Here is a 12,955-nt window from a genome sequence, read left to right as displayed (position 1 = left end):
CAGATCTAGTTTTAATGAAGTATTACTTCAGGGACTGAAGTTTCCCCCCAAAAAGGGTAAGCTTTTTTCTCAAGAAACATCACTGTGTAATAATCAAGGAGCCAGGGATGGTGGTATTAATTGTTCTAAGTACAGGGATTTGTTTTGCAGAAAGAAGTACCAATCAGAAAGAGAACTGACCAATAATTACTTAACAAAACTGCTTCAGAAGTAGATTTCTAAATCTACTTTTAGACTGATAGTTAGAAAAATCTTACTAAGTTTATTCATTTAGAGGAAATCTGTGCAAGCCTCTGAAACCAAGAGGTATTGTATCAAAAGAGATAAGGTCACTAGACACTTATGTAAGAGCTACTTCTTCCTCAAATGGCCACCATTAAGAGGAGAAACTATTTGCTGTATTTTCTGACTATTACATTACCAAGAAGTAACAATGCACCTTTAGGAAACTAGTATGAAAGAAAAACATAATAAAATTTTTTGCAGGTGACTCTTTGATCTCATAGGTGTGTGTTAATTTTCCAAAGTTGGCACTGGATCCTGCCTTTACAAAATGCTCCTTGAAATATCACATTGAAAATCTTCTCTTTTACTCCTTATTGTAAACACTGTGTATGTTTTTAAGAAGACCAATAAAAAATATGGACTATGGGGCTTCCCTGGTGGCGCAGTGGTTGAGAGTCCGCCTGCTGATGCAGGGGACACGGGTTCGTGCCCCGGTCTGGGAAGATCCCACATGCCACGGAGCAGCTGGGCCTGTGAGCCAGGGCCGCTGAGACTGCGTGTGCAGAGCCTGTGCTCCACAACAGGAGAGGCCACAGTAGTGAGAGGCCCGCGTACCGCAAAAAAAAAAAAAAAAAAAAAAATATATATATATATATATATATAGAGAGAGAGAGAGAGAGAGAGAGAGAGAGAGAGAGAGACTATGAAATTATTTTTCCAATAGTGAAATTGTGGAGAATACATCTTGCATTTCTACTGTATTCCCGCAAAAAGAGGAAGTTCTTTTCCACAAAGACTCTCATCAATGTTAACTCTGGGAGAGAAGTATTTGTAGTTGTCTCATGCTTTGTGGTGAGAGACTCGCACTTTTTCCCCTGTCTCTATTGTGGGAAACAGGGCACACTTTGGGCTGAGAATTCATGCTGTGGTCGGAAAAGAAAGAAACGAAAAATACCCTCATTAACACTGCTCTTTAACAAGTTCAGCAAATGGGCTTCAGGCATTCTAAACAGCAGCAATTAAAAAATAACTTTAGATTTCATACATTTCTTCCAGTAGGATGAAAAGCTGAGGTATGTTAACTTTAATTTTATGGTTTGCGTGAATACCGAGTTCGATTACTCCCTGTCAAAGCAGAAATCAGCCTCTTACAGGGAGTAAGTGCTAATTAAGCAAAACAGAGTAAGCATGTTATCTGAAGTATATTTGATTCTTTCCTGTGCACTTTGGCTGCACAAGCTCTAACCACAGTTTCCGGAGGGACCATCAGTGCTCCCTAAGAATGCCAATGCAGTGTTCCGTCCAGTTAGTGGGGTGCAGAGACCAGTCAGAATGCTGATGCTTTCCACAAAGGAGATGGGGCTAGGGAGGCAAATGCAATCAGGGAGTATTAGCTCTGTCTTGTGTGCCTGCTACAAAACCGTGTCCTCTCAAGACTGCCCTATCCCTTCTTTGCTTTATACGTGTATGTGTAAGTTTGTATATGTAAGCTTTACAAGTCTCTCCTAAGAGAAAACTGAAAATGCCCAGGAAAAAGACAAAACTGCTTCAACAGAGAAAGGTCTCTCTGTTCCAGTTGAAGAGGATATAGAGTTAATAACAGGAAATATCCATCCCCTGAAACTGTATGAAACATGGATGCTTCCACAATTTACTCAAGGTCTCACTGACCAGGCTATAAGTAATTTTAATTATTATTTCTTATGATTATGGTTGATAAAAAGGCTCAGTGGTATGCTAAAAATCTTTAACACTTGTTGACCTTTTTTCTTGATAGCTTTCCTCCTCCCAGGCTCCAGCCAACAGTAGCAGTAACAGATATCCAGATCTTAAGAGGATAGAAGTATAATGGTGCACTGAATATGGAAAGGAAGAACCAGTAATGGTTCCTATACATTCATAACGCGAATCAGCATCAAACTAAGCTTCCCCAAGAAGAAGCTGACAGCAAATAGTTTCTCCTCTTAATGAATTGAGGAAACAACTTTGAAGTTATCCGTAGCCACCGCTTCTGAAGCAACCAGTAGCTTTGCAACTATTAGTTTACTTGTATTAGATTAATTTATATTAGAGTTTATTTAATGCAATTGCTCACAAATTTTAAACCATTTTGTAGAGTAGTGTTCTCTATCTGTTTAAATGAAATGCTTTCCTAAGCTCAAAATCAGTGTTTTTATGTTGTGTAAATTATGAAATTACTGTGAAATATCTGGTAAACTTGATAGGAAACCCCAGATGTCAGCACTTTGCTGGGCAAGATTTAAAGTGGCCCACACCATTAGCCCTCATCAGGAGCAGTAGCAGTGGGCTAAGTCATAAGGGCACGCCCGTCCATTACACTCACCCAGGATACTGTGAGTGAGAAACAAAGGGCAGTCAGACAGGGACCTCTATGCTCAGATTCCACTGCCAAGAAATGGCCTAAGTCAGCTCTTGTTGTTGAAGAAAATAACCCTTTAGCAATCAGACTGAATCCTATTTTAAGTTTTAGAGGAAGAAGGATACTATTTAAACATTGATGAAATGTGCCTCTCTTTTTTTATCAGCATAGAAATCTATTTGAATTCAAAAGAATATGGTTATATTTAGCATAGTGTAATAATTATCTAAAGCACATATCATCGTTGGCTCTGAAACAGTTCTAAAGATGTCATTCTTTTGAAGTCAAAAAATATGCAGTAAAAATGGACAAGGAAGCAAAAATATGAAAAAACAAGTTTGCTGAGTATGGGAAGTTGTTACAAGAGGGGCACAACAAGATAATGTAACAGAGTCCAAATTACATAACATGCAGCAAGGAGTTCTCTTGCTTTAACAACTCCTAGAAAATAAACCAGTAATCTCAATGCAAGAATATCACCACTGGGTTATTTAACAGGACAAATTTTCTGAGGGACACAGGTAGTAACTCACTATACTTCCCCTTTCTCTAATATCTTTTCTCACACCAATTTCTTTTCTTTCCTCGAGGATAGATTTTATCCTGTTGAAAACAATTTTAGTTTTATTTGTAAAGTGGAGTAAATAATATCCTGAGTGAAGTAGGCAGCGTTTTAGCTGAAGATGCTTAGGAATCAAACTTTTGAAAAAGGCCAATCAGCTAGCTAGCTAGCAGTTACCATCAGTGGCTTGCAGAGAAAAAAATTACAGATGATATGTTTGCTAAATAGATAAAAAGAATAAGCAGTTTAGAATGGGTGAAAAATCCCAGGATCTACTGTGACCTAGACCAGAGGTGCCTAAACTTTTTGGAACCAGGGACCGGTTTCCTGGAAGCAAATTTTTCCAGGGAGGGGGGGCGGGGTGTGTGAGGTTCAGGCGGTAATGTGAGGCATAGGGAGCAGCAGATGAAGCTTAGTTGGCTTGCTTGCGACTCACCTCCTGCTGTGCAGCCCGGTTCCTAAGAGGCTGTGGACTGGTACCCGTCCAAGGCCAAGGGGTTGGGAACCCCTGACCTACACACTCAAAAGCAGACAGCTGACCTTTGATTAAGCCCATTTTCCTGTGGAGTGAGCCATAAGGGGCTCCAAGACACAGTTTGGTTTCAATGTTTCAGTGTTCACAGCCAGAGGGCAAACTCAGAATGTCTCCTCCTCTTGCAAAAACTGGACCACGGATGAGAAGTCTTTTTTTTTTGAGTAGCCCTTCACGCACAACATCCCTGCAGATCTGATGGGCTTGACTGCCCAGAAGGACTGGGCTCTTTGTGCTGGTAGCAGAGTCTCATGCTAATCCCAGATCCTTAGCCATTAGTGTTGCTCCGAATCCGCCCTGATAGTAATTAGCCGAGGGAACTCCATCCATCACCCCAGGTACAGGATTATAAGTGTCACTTGACCAACATTGTCCTGAGCTCGTATTTAGGATTTTAGCCAAGAGTTTTGGGTCAAGCCCTAACCTGAGTCCCAGATTCATAGCTTCAGCAGTTCCAATCCTACTAATAGCTAACAGCAAGTTTTTGCAGATCTTCGAAGCCTGGCCAGTCCCAACAGCTCCACGATGCACCACATGGGAGCCCATGCACCACAGCAGCTCAACCCCTCCCATCCTAAGTGTGAGGTGGCCAGATCGAGCCATTCCCACACTACCAGAAACAGGGGCATCCGTGAAAACCGCTCCCATTTTCTCAACTTCTTTGGCCAATTCTCCGAAAACCATAGGATCAACAGTACTGGAATCTATTAATAGTGAGTCTTTCTTCACTTTTTTTTGAATTCCATTTGCTCCACAATAAGCTTCTAGTGCATTGATGCATTGTAATAATTCTGTCACCTTTTTCGGCTACATCCCCTGCAGAAGACACTACAGGGTTCATCTGCATCTAGAAGCTCTTTGCATGAATCAGGGAACACATCAACAATGGTGAGTGGCTAGCCATGTTTCATGAGCTCTTTTGCCACTGGACTCCCCACGTTGCCTACTCCAATGAATCCAACTGGAGTCTTGGAAGCTACTGACCTAGAACACAGCGCTGCAAGGCTGGCCACCACTGGTTGCTGCAGACGACTCCCTGTACCGGAGGCCGGAGGTGGCTCCACGGAGACGGAAGGAGGCTGCCACGCTGCCCGTGCCCCTCCTTCCCACGGTGACCTCCTCGACTCCCGGCTCACCCACTGGCTGCTATAGGGTGCGTGATGCGGAGGGCCGGCTCGGCTGTGGCGATTCTTAATACCTCTTTGGTACTAGGTTACACATACAGTTTCACCTAGTGAGCGATTTAACAGAAGGAATTTTTTTCTACGGCATTTTTGCGGCACAGCAGATAGAAGCGAGGTCACTATTTCTTTGAAAAACTGAATTAAAAATTTATAGAAAGTCATGATTCATTCTACAAATATGCTGAGTCAAAGAAACGTGAAAATTGATGCGATGGAGGAAGAGCGCTAGACTTCCCTGATGCTCAACTGGCACCTTTCTTCTGGTGTCAGAACATGGTTGTGTAACTCCTTTAATCCCAGTGGATTTTCCAAAAATTCCAGAATCTTCAGATTTTGGTAGCCTCTGTTTACTGCCTTTGCCCCCCTATGCCAAACCCCACCCCACCCCGCACACATTCATTTTTTACCAGTTGTCCTCCGGGGTGTTTTTCTTTATAGAGTTATTGCAGCAGTTTGTTAGACTACTGACCCCCAGTGCAAATGCCCCTCCCCCCGTTTTCTCACCCTGTGTAGTTTTGTTCCACCTTGACCTGGGCTTGGTCACGTGACTTGCTTTGGCCCAATGGCATATCAAGAGCTGAAGCTTGGAGAGCACTCGTGCTTTAGGGCTTGTCCTCATGGAAACCTGACATGTTAGGAAGCCTGGCTAACCTAGTGGAGACTAGGCACAGGCCACAGCCAGCACCAATGGCCAGACATGTGAAAGCAACCAGCCCCAGTCCAGCAACCAGATGATGGCAGCCTCAGTAGTCACCTCAGGTGAAAGCAAGATAGATCCACCCAGGAGATCCCAGCCCATTCTGCTGATTCACAAATTGTGAGGAGATAAAGTGCCTGCTGTTTTAAACCACCAAGCTTAGGAGTAGTTCATCACACAGGAAGAGATATAACTATCTTTACTGTTAGATTATCTTCCCATTTTATACCATGTTTCCCCTCAAACGACTGTTCCTTAATCCAAGATTCTAGAAAAGAAATTAACAACTGATGAGGCTGATAGAGCCTTAACATTTTTTATAAGTTTTGTAAACTTTTAAAATAACTGTTAATAAAATCAATATTTATTTGATCACAAAATTATTTTCTTCAGTTGCCTTAAGAAGTAATGCAGAATTGTACTAAGTTTATACATTTGGAGGCTCTAAAAATGTGTTATTCCTTGGATTCAAGTCCTAGTGTACTTTATGTGGGCATTCACGTTTGCAAAATGATTCCAGGAAAGTTGCGATTTCATTTTACAACTTTGGCCTAAGGAGTCTTATGATATTTTACCTGAGAAAAAGAACACATTAATTCCACTTTCAGCTATTAAACCCATGGCTTCCTGTATTTTCTAAATTCCCTATCAGTGAAGAAGACTATGTATAGCGTACAAGACTGTCATGATTAGGAGGAAGGTAGTACAGAAAGAGCCCATCAAATTAGGCATTGCCCAGTCATGTCAGTATACTAACGTGGCGAGCCACAGGCAGCTTGAAGCCTGGAAAAAAGACAGATACAGTGTAATGATTATCCTAAGGATCCGGATAATGATTCCCATGATTTTGTTTTAAATATTAATGGCAGAGGATTCTGGGGAAATGGTGGTGGCTACAGAGAAGATTTTTATCCCTGAATATGCCACCCCTCCCCTAAATACACAACCCCCCACCCCCACAAAGAAGAAAGAAAAGCATCTAGGATAGCAAGATCAAAAACCCACAGACAACATCTACAACAAGGTGTCCACATTAACTGCAACATACAGCCAGGTAGGAACAAACCAACAACAGGAAAAAGACCTACATATGTGTATCCCAAGGTGTGTGGGAGGAAGACGAGGGAAGGACTCTCTCTCTCTTTAAGGAGAGCCAAAGGTTACTATGGTTCATGAACTCACTGAGATTGAAAAACTCACTGAGAACAGCGGCAGAAACCGGGAGTGAATGTTGCAGGCTCCACTTTGCAGCTGAGTGCAAGAACTTTGAAATGTTCTGAGGATGCCAAGTGTTCTGGGGTCTGTGAAACCTTGACACCTATCAAACCAAAGCACCATTCCAGAACAAATCCCCATACTCAACAAGGACAGGAAAGAGGAGGCCTGGGTAAATGGGCATAGGAGGGCCGAGGAGGAAGATTTTAGAAATTTTAAGGTCATTTTTTAAAATTATGTTGTGGGGCCTCCCTGGTGGCGCAGTGGTTGAGAGTCCGCCTGCTGGGACACAGGTTCGTGCCCCGGTCTGGGAAGATCCCACATGCCGCGGAGCGGCTGGGTCCGTGCACCATGGCCGCTGAGCCTGCGCATCCGGAGCCTGTGCTCCACAACGGGAGAGGCCACAGCAGTGAGAAGCCTGCGTACCGCAAAAAATAAATAAATAAAAAAAATTATGTTGTGAAAATAATAGAAGATAGTGAGCCCTGGAGTTCTGAAGCTAGAAATTATATTCTGATCTATGTTTCCCTCCTAAAGTGGAAACTTATTTCATTTAAAAATGAGCGACAGAAGAGTATTCCATTCACATCCTGTAGAAAATCAGTGAGAAAAAAAAAGAAAAAAGAGGGGTGAAAAGAAAGTTCCAGCAAATCCTGAAAACGTCACAGAAAGACACGTCCACAGAACAAATGAAATTTATTGCCTGATATTGCGGAAAAAGTAAAAGAAATTTTCAAAGGAATAGAAACTGGTTTTAAGAAAAACATAAAAGAAATTAGAAAAATTCAGAAATGAAGTGATTGGAGAATAGCAAGATTTGAAAAGGTGAAAAATTCAGTAAGTAATTTGTTTAAAAAAAATCATGTCTCGAGAGAAGGTTAAACTAGAAGGAACACAAGTTTGAATAAACACAGTGGATAATGTCTCCTTGGAGAAACAGCTGATTTCAAATCCAGCATAAGAAACGAACAAGATGTTCCTGGTACCTCTTGTCATATAAGAGAGCTGGGAAGACTTCAAAGACTACTGTGGTTGTGTGGAAAGGACTCAGGAGCCAACTTGAACAGGATCCGTGAACCTAAGAGGGGACAATCTCTGCATCGATATTTATAACAACCTCACTGAAAACAACAACAAAGCAAGAAAATACCTCATTAGTCATCTTTGGAAGAGTCAACCTTTCTCTCTCTTGTTTTTTCTTTTTTTGTAAAACTGGTAAATAAAATAAAAGAAACATTTATTCTTCCTTTCCTAATTAAACTGTAACTCAGGGCAACCAAGTAGTTGATGAAATAATGTTCTAGCTAGTAAATGAATAATCATCTAGTTAGTAGAATATCACCATTTGGTACCCTTAATAAATTAATGGATCTAGACATTGATCATTAATGGCTGCAACGTCACAGTAAGACAGACACTTTATAGTTCCTTTTGGAATTCATCAGTATTATCTATGAAGTAAACTTGACAAAAAAATCACACCTGAATTATGTCAGTGCTCTAGATCTATCTACCAACTGACAGTAAATACATGGACCAAAGGAGCATGATAAACATATAAGCAGAAAGGGGATGCAATCAGCATAATCCAGACAGTTGGGAACCCTACTGGATGAATGCTTTGAATTCAAGGACAAATACTTGCAAGAAAAATGAGCAAACTGAGTTCTTTTAAACCTATACTTTAAAAGAAATTGTGTTTGGATCAGCAATCAAATAAATAATGGTTATTAAAATAAAAATACATTTAGAGGACAATCAAGGAAACATGAACTGACTGGCTATTTGTTGATATTAAGGAATCATTATTATTTGCGGATGTGTGATAATGACATAGTTGAGCTTAAAAAGGGCAGTTCTTGCATTTTAGAAATATGGATACTGACGTTTTCACTGAGAAAAAGAAATCTGGGATTTGCTTTAAAATTGCTGGGGATGATGGTGGTAGTAGTAAGAGAGGGTGCAGAGACAATCTATTGGCCTGAAATGGACATTTGATGAGAACAATGGATGAAAGTTTCTACTTCTTTCTCTTTATTTCTGTAGATGTTTGAAATTTTCCATACTAAAACATGTTTTATAAATGTAGATGGCTTGCAATGTGCTCTTCTGAGCTCTCAGAAGGCAAAAAGCCATTCTTAAATTAGGAGCTTTCTTCTCTAGCCAAGAATTCTAATGATAATTTTGTCCCAACTGGCCAGTGCACTCAGATTGCTCTGAGATCTGTTGGTGGGAAAAAATCAGCACAAACAATAAAGAGGCTCTTCAGTCTTAGAAGAAAACAACAAAGAGTAAAGGCTGCTGCTAGGTCTGGGGCAATAGTGTAGTTACCAGTATAAGACAAAATATTAGTTTCTTCCAAAATCCACCTGTTACTACTGTGTATACTTTTGCAGCAAAGTATCTTTTCTACGTTGTCAGCATTAAAGTAAATTTACTATTTAGGTAGCACTTAAATTATCATATACTCAAAGCCTAGAAAGAATCCCCTAGGCTGAAATGACGTTAAATCTTAGTTGGGCCATTGCAGTGTATTCTCCAGTCTTACTTGCTTTGTCTATAACTGTCGTAAAAAGGTGTGAGGAGATCTGCCAATATTAATGCCAGGATTCAAAATGAGTTCTTTGTAGCTTGCTTCCTTCAGGATCTTCTGCCCTCAGACCCATGTATTTACTTAATGCCTCAGATTATTGTATATGTCACATCTTTCCAACTAGAAGACAAGCTCCTTTAAGGGCAGTGACTAGTCTCATCAACATCGAATTTACTCCAACACCAGTGCTTTCAAAATGTGTGTTGTTTAGTATATGTCTGATCGTAAGAAGTTATAGAAACATTTCTACTCTAACTAAATAATAATGATACTACTACTACTATTTCTACTACTACTGCTAATAAAATGTATGAAATAGAGTATAAATGGGAAAATAAAGATCACACTGGAAATCCCAGACTATAAAATGAATGATCCCAAAGCCACTGGCCAATCCATCGACTGTAAACAGTTACTTGTGAATTGGTCAACATTTAAATGCATAATTGAGAGAAGGGTTAAAACAAATTTTATTACCAAAAAACACAATTTTTATACCTACAATTTTTGAGCTCAACTAACCTGTAGTTTTAACAGAAATAGATGAGATTCAAAGTATTCATTCAGTTTCCTAAGTGATCCATTCCCTATCTTTCCTTATGAAACAATCAGTTACAACTCTAATAATTTGTCAAGGATTCACCAATCTCTACTTCCTTTATTTTCCAAGGTTTGGTATCATTACAGAATCAAGTCCTTTGGCGGAATTTAATAGTTTCAAAATCCCTCAGCAATATTATTCACTGGGATAAAATAATATGAAAATTTAACAAACACTGACTATGTGCTGAGAAATGATCCTTCAGTGATTCACTCAAGGTGGAGACTAGCATTCAGGCTACACCTGAGGTAGAATTTGAATTCCAAAGTGGACCTTTAAACCACAGCTCATCTTCTCTTTTTAAAACCATCAGAAAGAAGCCTGTTGCCTGACCTTTGAGATTCTGCAAAGAGACCATATTTAGATCTTTTGTCTCTTTTAACTTCCCTAGTCCCCTTCTCTACTTTCAGAATAGTGATTCCCAGATAAGTACAATGAGTTCAAACAGTGTGGTTAAAGGGGTAATTAGTCTGCTCTGCAGCCAAGTTACTCACAGAATAAATAAGTTGGCTTTCACAGTTGTTAGCTTCTTCCTGGGCTTTGTTTAGAGGGGTCTCAGCTCAAGCAAGCAACCTGTCAGCAGCCTGAAATAACTCTGTGGAAATCTAATGGCATATATGTAAAATATGTCTATGAAACCTTTTATTCAATCTTAGGTGCATAATTTTACTACTTCTTTAGGCCTGGAAAAGGATATTCAGCTACAAAAGGACAGAAAAGAAAATGTGTAGAATACCGCATGCCCTCCTCACACCCTAGAACCTTATTTTACCCGTTTCATCAGAAAATGATGTATACTGTAAGAAACATTTTTTAAATTAGTTGATCAAATATTTAAGTGCACTAAGTCTCTGTATTTATTAAAGCAAATATAGTTACCTTTCTGTCCCTTTCTAAAAGAAAGCAAAAGATACAGTTCTTTTTTCTTAAGACTCAGGGTTTATGGATATTAATTATTACACTATATTGACACCCAGACATGTTTATAGGAGGCTTTTGAGACATACAGAGCTATTTATTCCCATACCAAATGGCACTTCTTTTTCCTCTGCCTTCTGCTTGTATTTTTTCTGTTGCGATTATATCCTACTAAGGCTGCTACATGTCTTTGTTTGAGTTGAGGTTCTGAAGGTAAGACTGTATAGTCTCCTTTTTACAGAATAATAATGGGTTTTATGACTGTTTGCCTTCAGAAGCCTCTTTTTCCACTCATTCTCATTTCATATCTATGGTGAGGTGTTGAAAACAGATGAGTTAGTTCTGAACTGGTGATATATAAATCAATTATTATTTGATTCATATTCAAGGCAGCTCCTCCTAAAATAGCGGCCTTCCTGCCTGTGGGATGTAGTCTAACCTACTGCCTGGATCTACACCCACCAACATCCATATTTTGTCTATTGTTACCTTGGACACTTGTAGGAACTGAGTGAGTTTCTGTTTCTATAGTGTCCATTGACAGACAAATGAATAAAGAAAATATGGCACATATGTAGAATGGAATGTTATTCAGCCTTAAAAAATAAGGGAATCTTGCCATTTGCAACAACTTGGATGAACCTTGAGGGCATTATGCTAAGTGAAATACGTCAGAGAGAGAAAGACAAACACTGCATAATCTCACTTTTACGTGTAATCTAAGCTGCTCTCACAGAAACCGAGTAGAATGGTGGCCGTCAAGGGCTGGGGAGTGGAGGAAATGGGGAGTTGTTGGTCAAAGGGTATAACCTTCCAGTTATAAGATGAATAAATCCTGGGAGTCTGATGTACAGCATGGTGACTATAGTTAACAACACTCTATTGCATACTCAAAAGTTTCCGAGATAGTAGATCTTACATGTTCTCATCACACACACACACACACACACACACACACACACACAAAAGGTAATTGATTGTGTAAGGTCATGGATGTGTTAACTAACCTTATTGTGGTAATCACTTTGCAATATATACATGTATCAAATTATGATGCTGTACACCTTAAACTTATACAGTGTTACATGTCAATTACATCTCAATAAAACTGGAAAGAAGAAAAAGATTCACATGGAGAAGGGTGAGGCTGGTAGAAAAAAGCCACTGCCTTGAGCAGTGGGCGGAGGTGGGCGGAAAGCCATGGGCCTCTATTAGCACTGCTGGGTAGGTTCTGTTCCCACGTGTGGGGAGGGGGTAGGACAGCACAGCTGTGATCCTTATTGCAGACCCTAGGCAGCCTCAGGCAACTTTTCAAAGTTAGATGCTGAAAACCAATAAATGAAACTATAAGGAAGAATTACATAAATGCCTTTATTCTACTTCTGGTCCTCTTGGCAACTTTTTCCATCTAAAAGCTGCACCCTGCAGTTCTCAAAGCAGGAACATTAACATGGATCAGAAGTTTCCAAACTTTTCATCATCAACCCCTACACCAAAAGAAAAGTTGAAATTTTATGACCCCTAGTAGATGAAGTACCTTGTGTGTTTTTCACATTTATCAAGAGAACATTTAACAGTTACCTACTATGTGCCAAGAGAAAATAAAAATAAGACACAGACTTTCAATGCAGACTTTGTTCCGGTATTATTCTTCGTTTTGACTTCAGTATAAGAACTATTGAGCTATTTGCTGTCCCAATAAGGGGATAAGCAGACGATGACAGAATCCTGTGATCTCTTCCCAAGTTTGCAACTACAGGGTTGGTCCTACAATTGCTCAGTAACTTTGTATTTTGATTTAAGGGGAAACTAAACGAACTTCCTGTCCCAAAGTAACTCTGCTTTGTGGAGACTGGAGGTGCCCTGCAATTGACTCAAGATACTGTTTATTTGTTTAAACAGTTCAATGAGTAGTTTCTATTTAACAAGTGAGCACAAATTTTCACAACAGTACCTACCCCATGACATAGCTCAGACGAAAACTCTGAGGGAAAGGAAAACTATATGGGCAAAAAGTCCAGGTTCCATCCACTGTACATGGGATATTG

At 39.9% G+C, this 12,955-nt stretch overlaps 1 pseudogene across 1 annotated transcript; it reads right to left on the bottom strand.

Moving 5' to 3' along the window:
- Nucleotides 1-3,526: 3,526 nt before the first annotated feature.
- On the bottom strand, nt 3,527-7,957 carry LOC308609982 (3-hydroxyisobutyrate dehydrogenase, mitochondrial-like; annotated as a pseudogene). The gene is made up of 2 exons: nt 7,946-7,957; nt 3,527-4,845 (listed from the first exon to the last, which is right to left on the bottom strand). The product of its transcript is annotated as a 3-hydroxyisobutyrate dehydrogenase, mitochondrial-like (transcript).
- Nucleotides 7,958-12,955: the final 4,998 nt, after the last annotated feature.

Source organism: Mesoplodon bidens (assembly GCF_964165515.1).
Source record: "Mesoplodon bidens genome assembly, contig: HAP1_SCAFFOLD_423, whole genome shotgun sequence".
Classification (NCBI taxonomy): domain Eukaryota; kingdom Metazoa; phylum Chordata; class Mammalia; order Artiodactyla; family Ziphiidae; genus Mesoplodon; species Mesoplodon bidens.
Note: the sequence above shows the minus strand (reverse complement) of the source record. Positions and strands in the feature narration are given on the sequence as shown.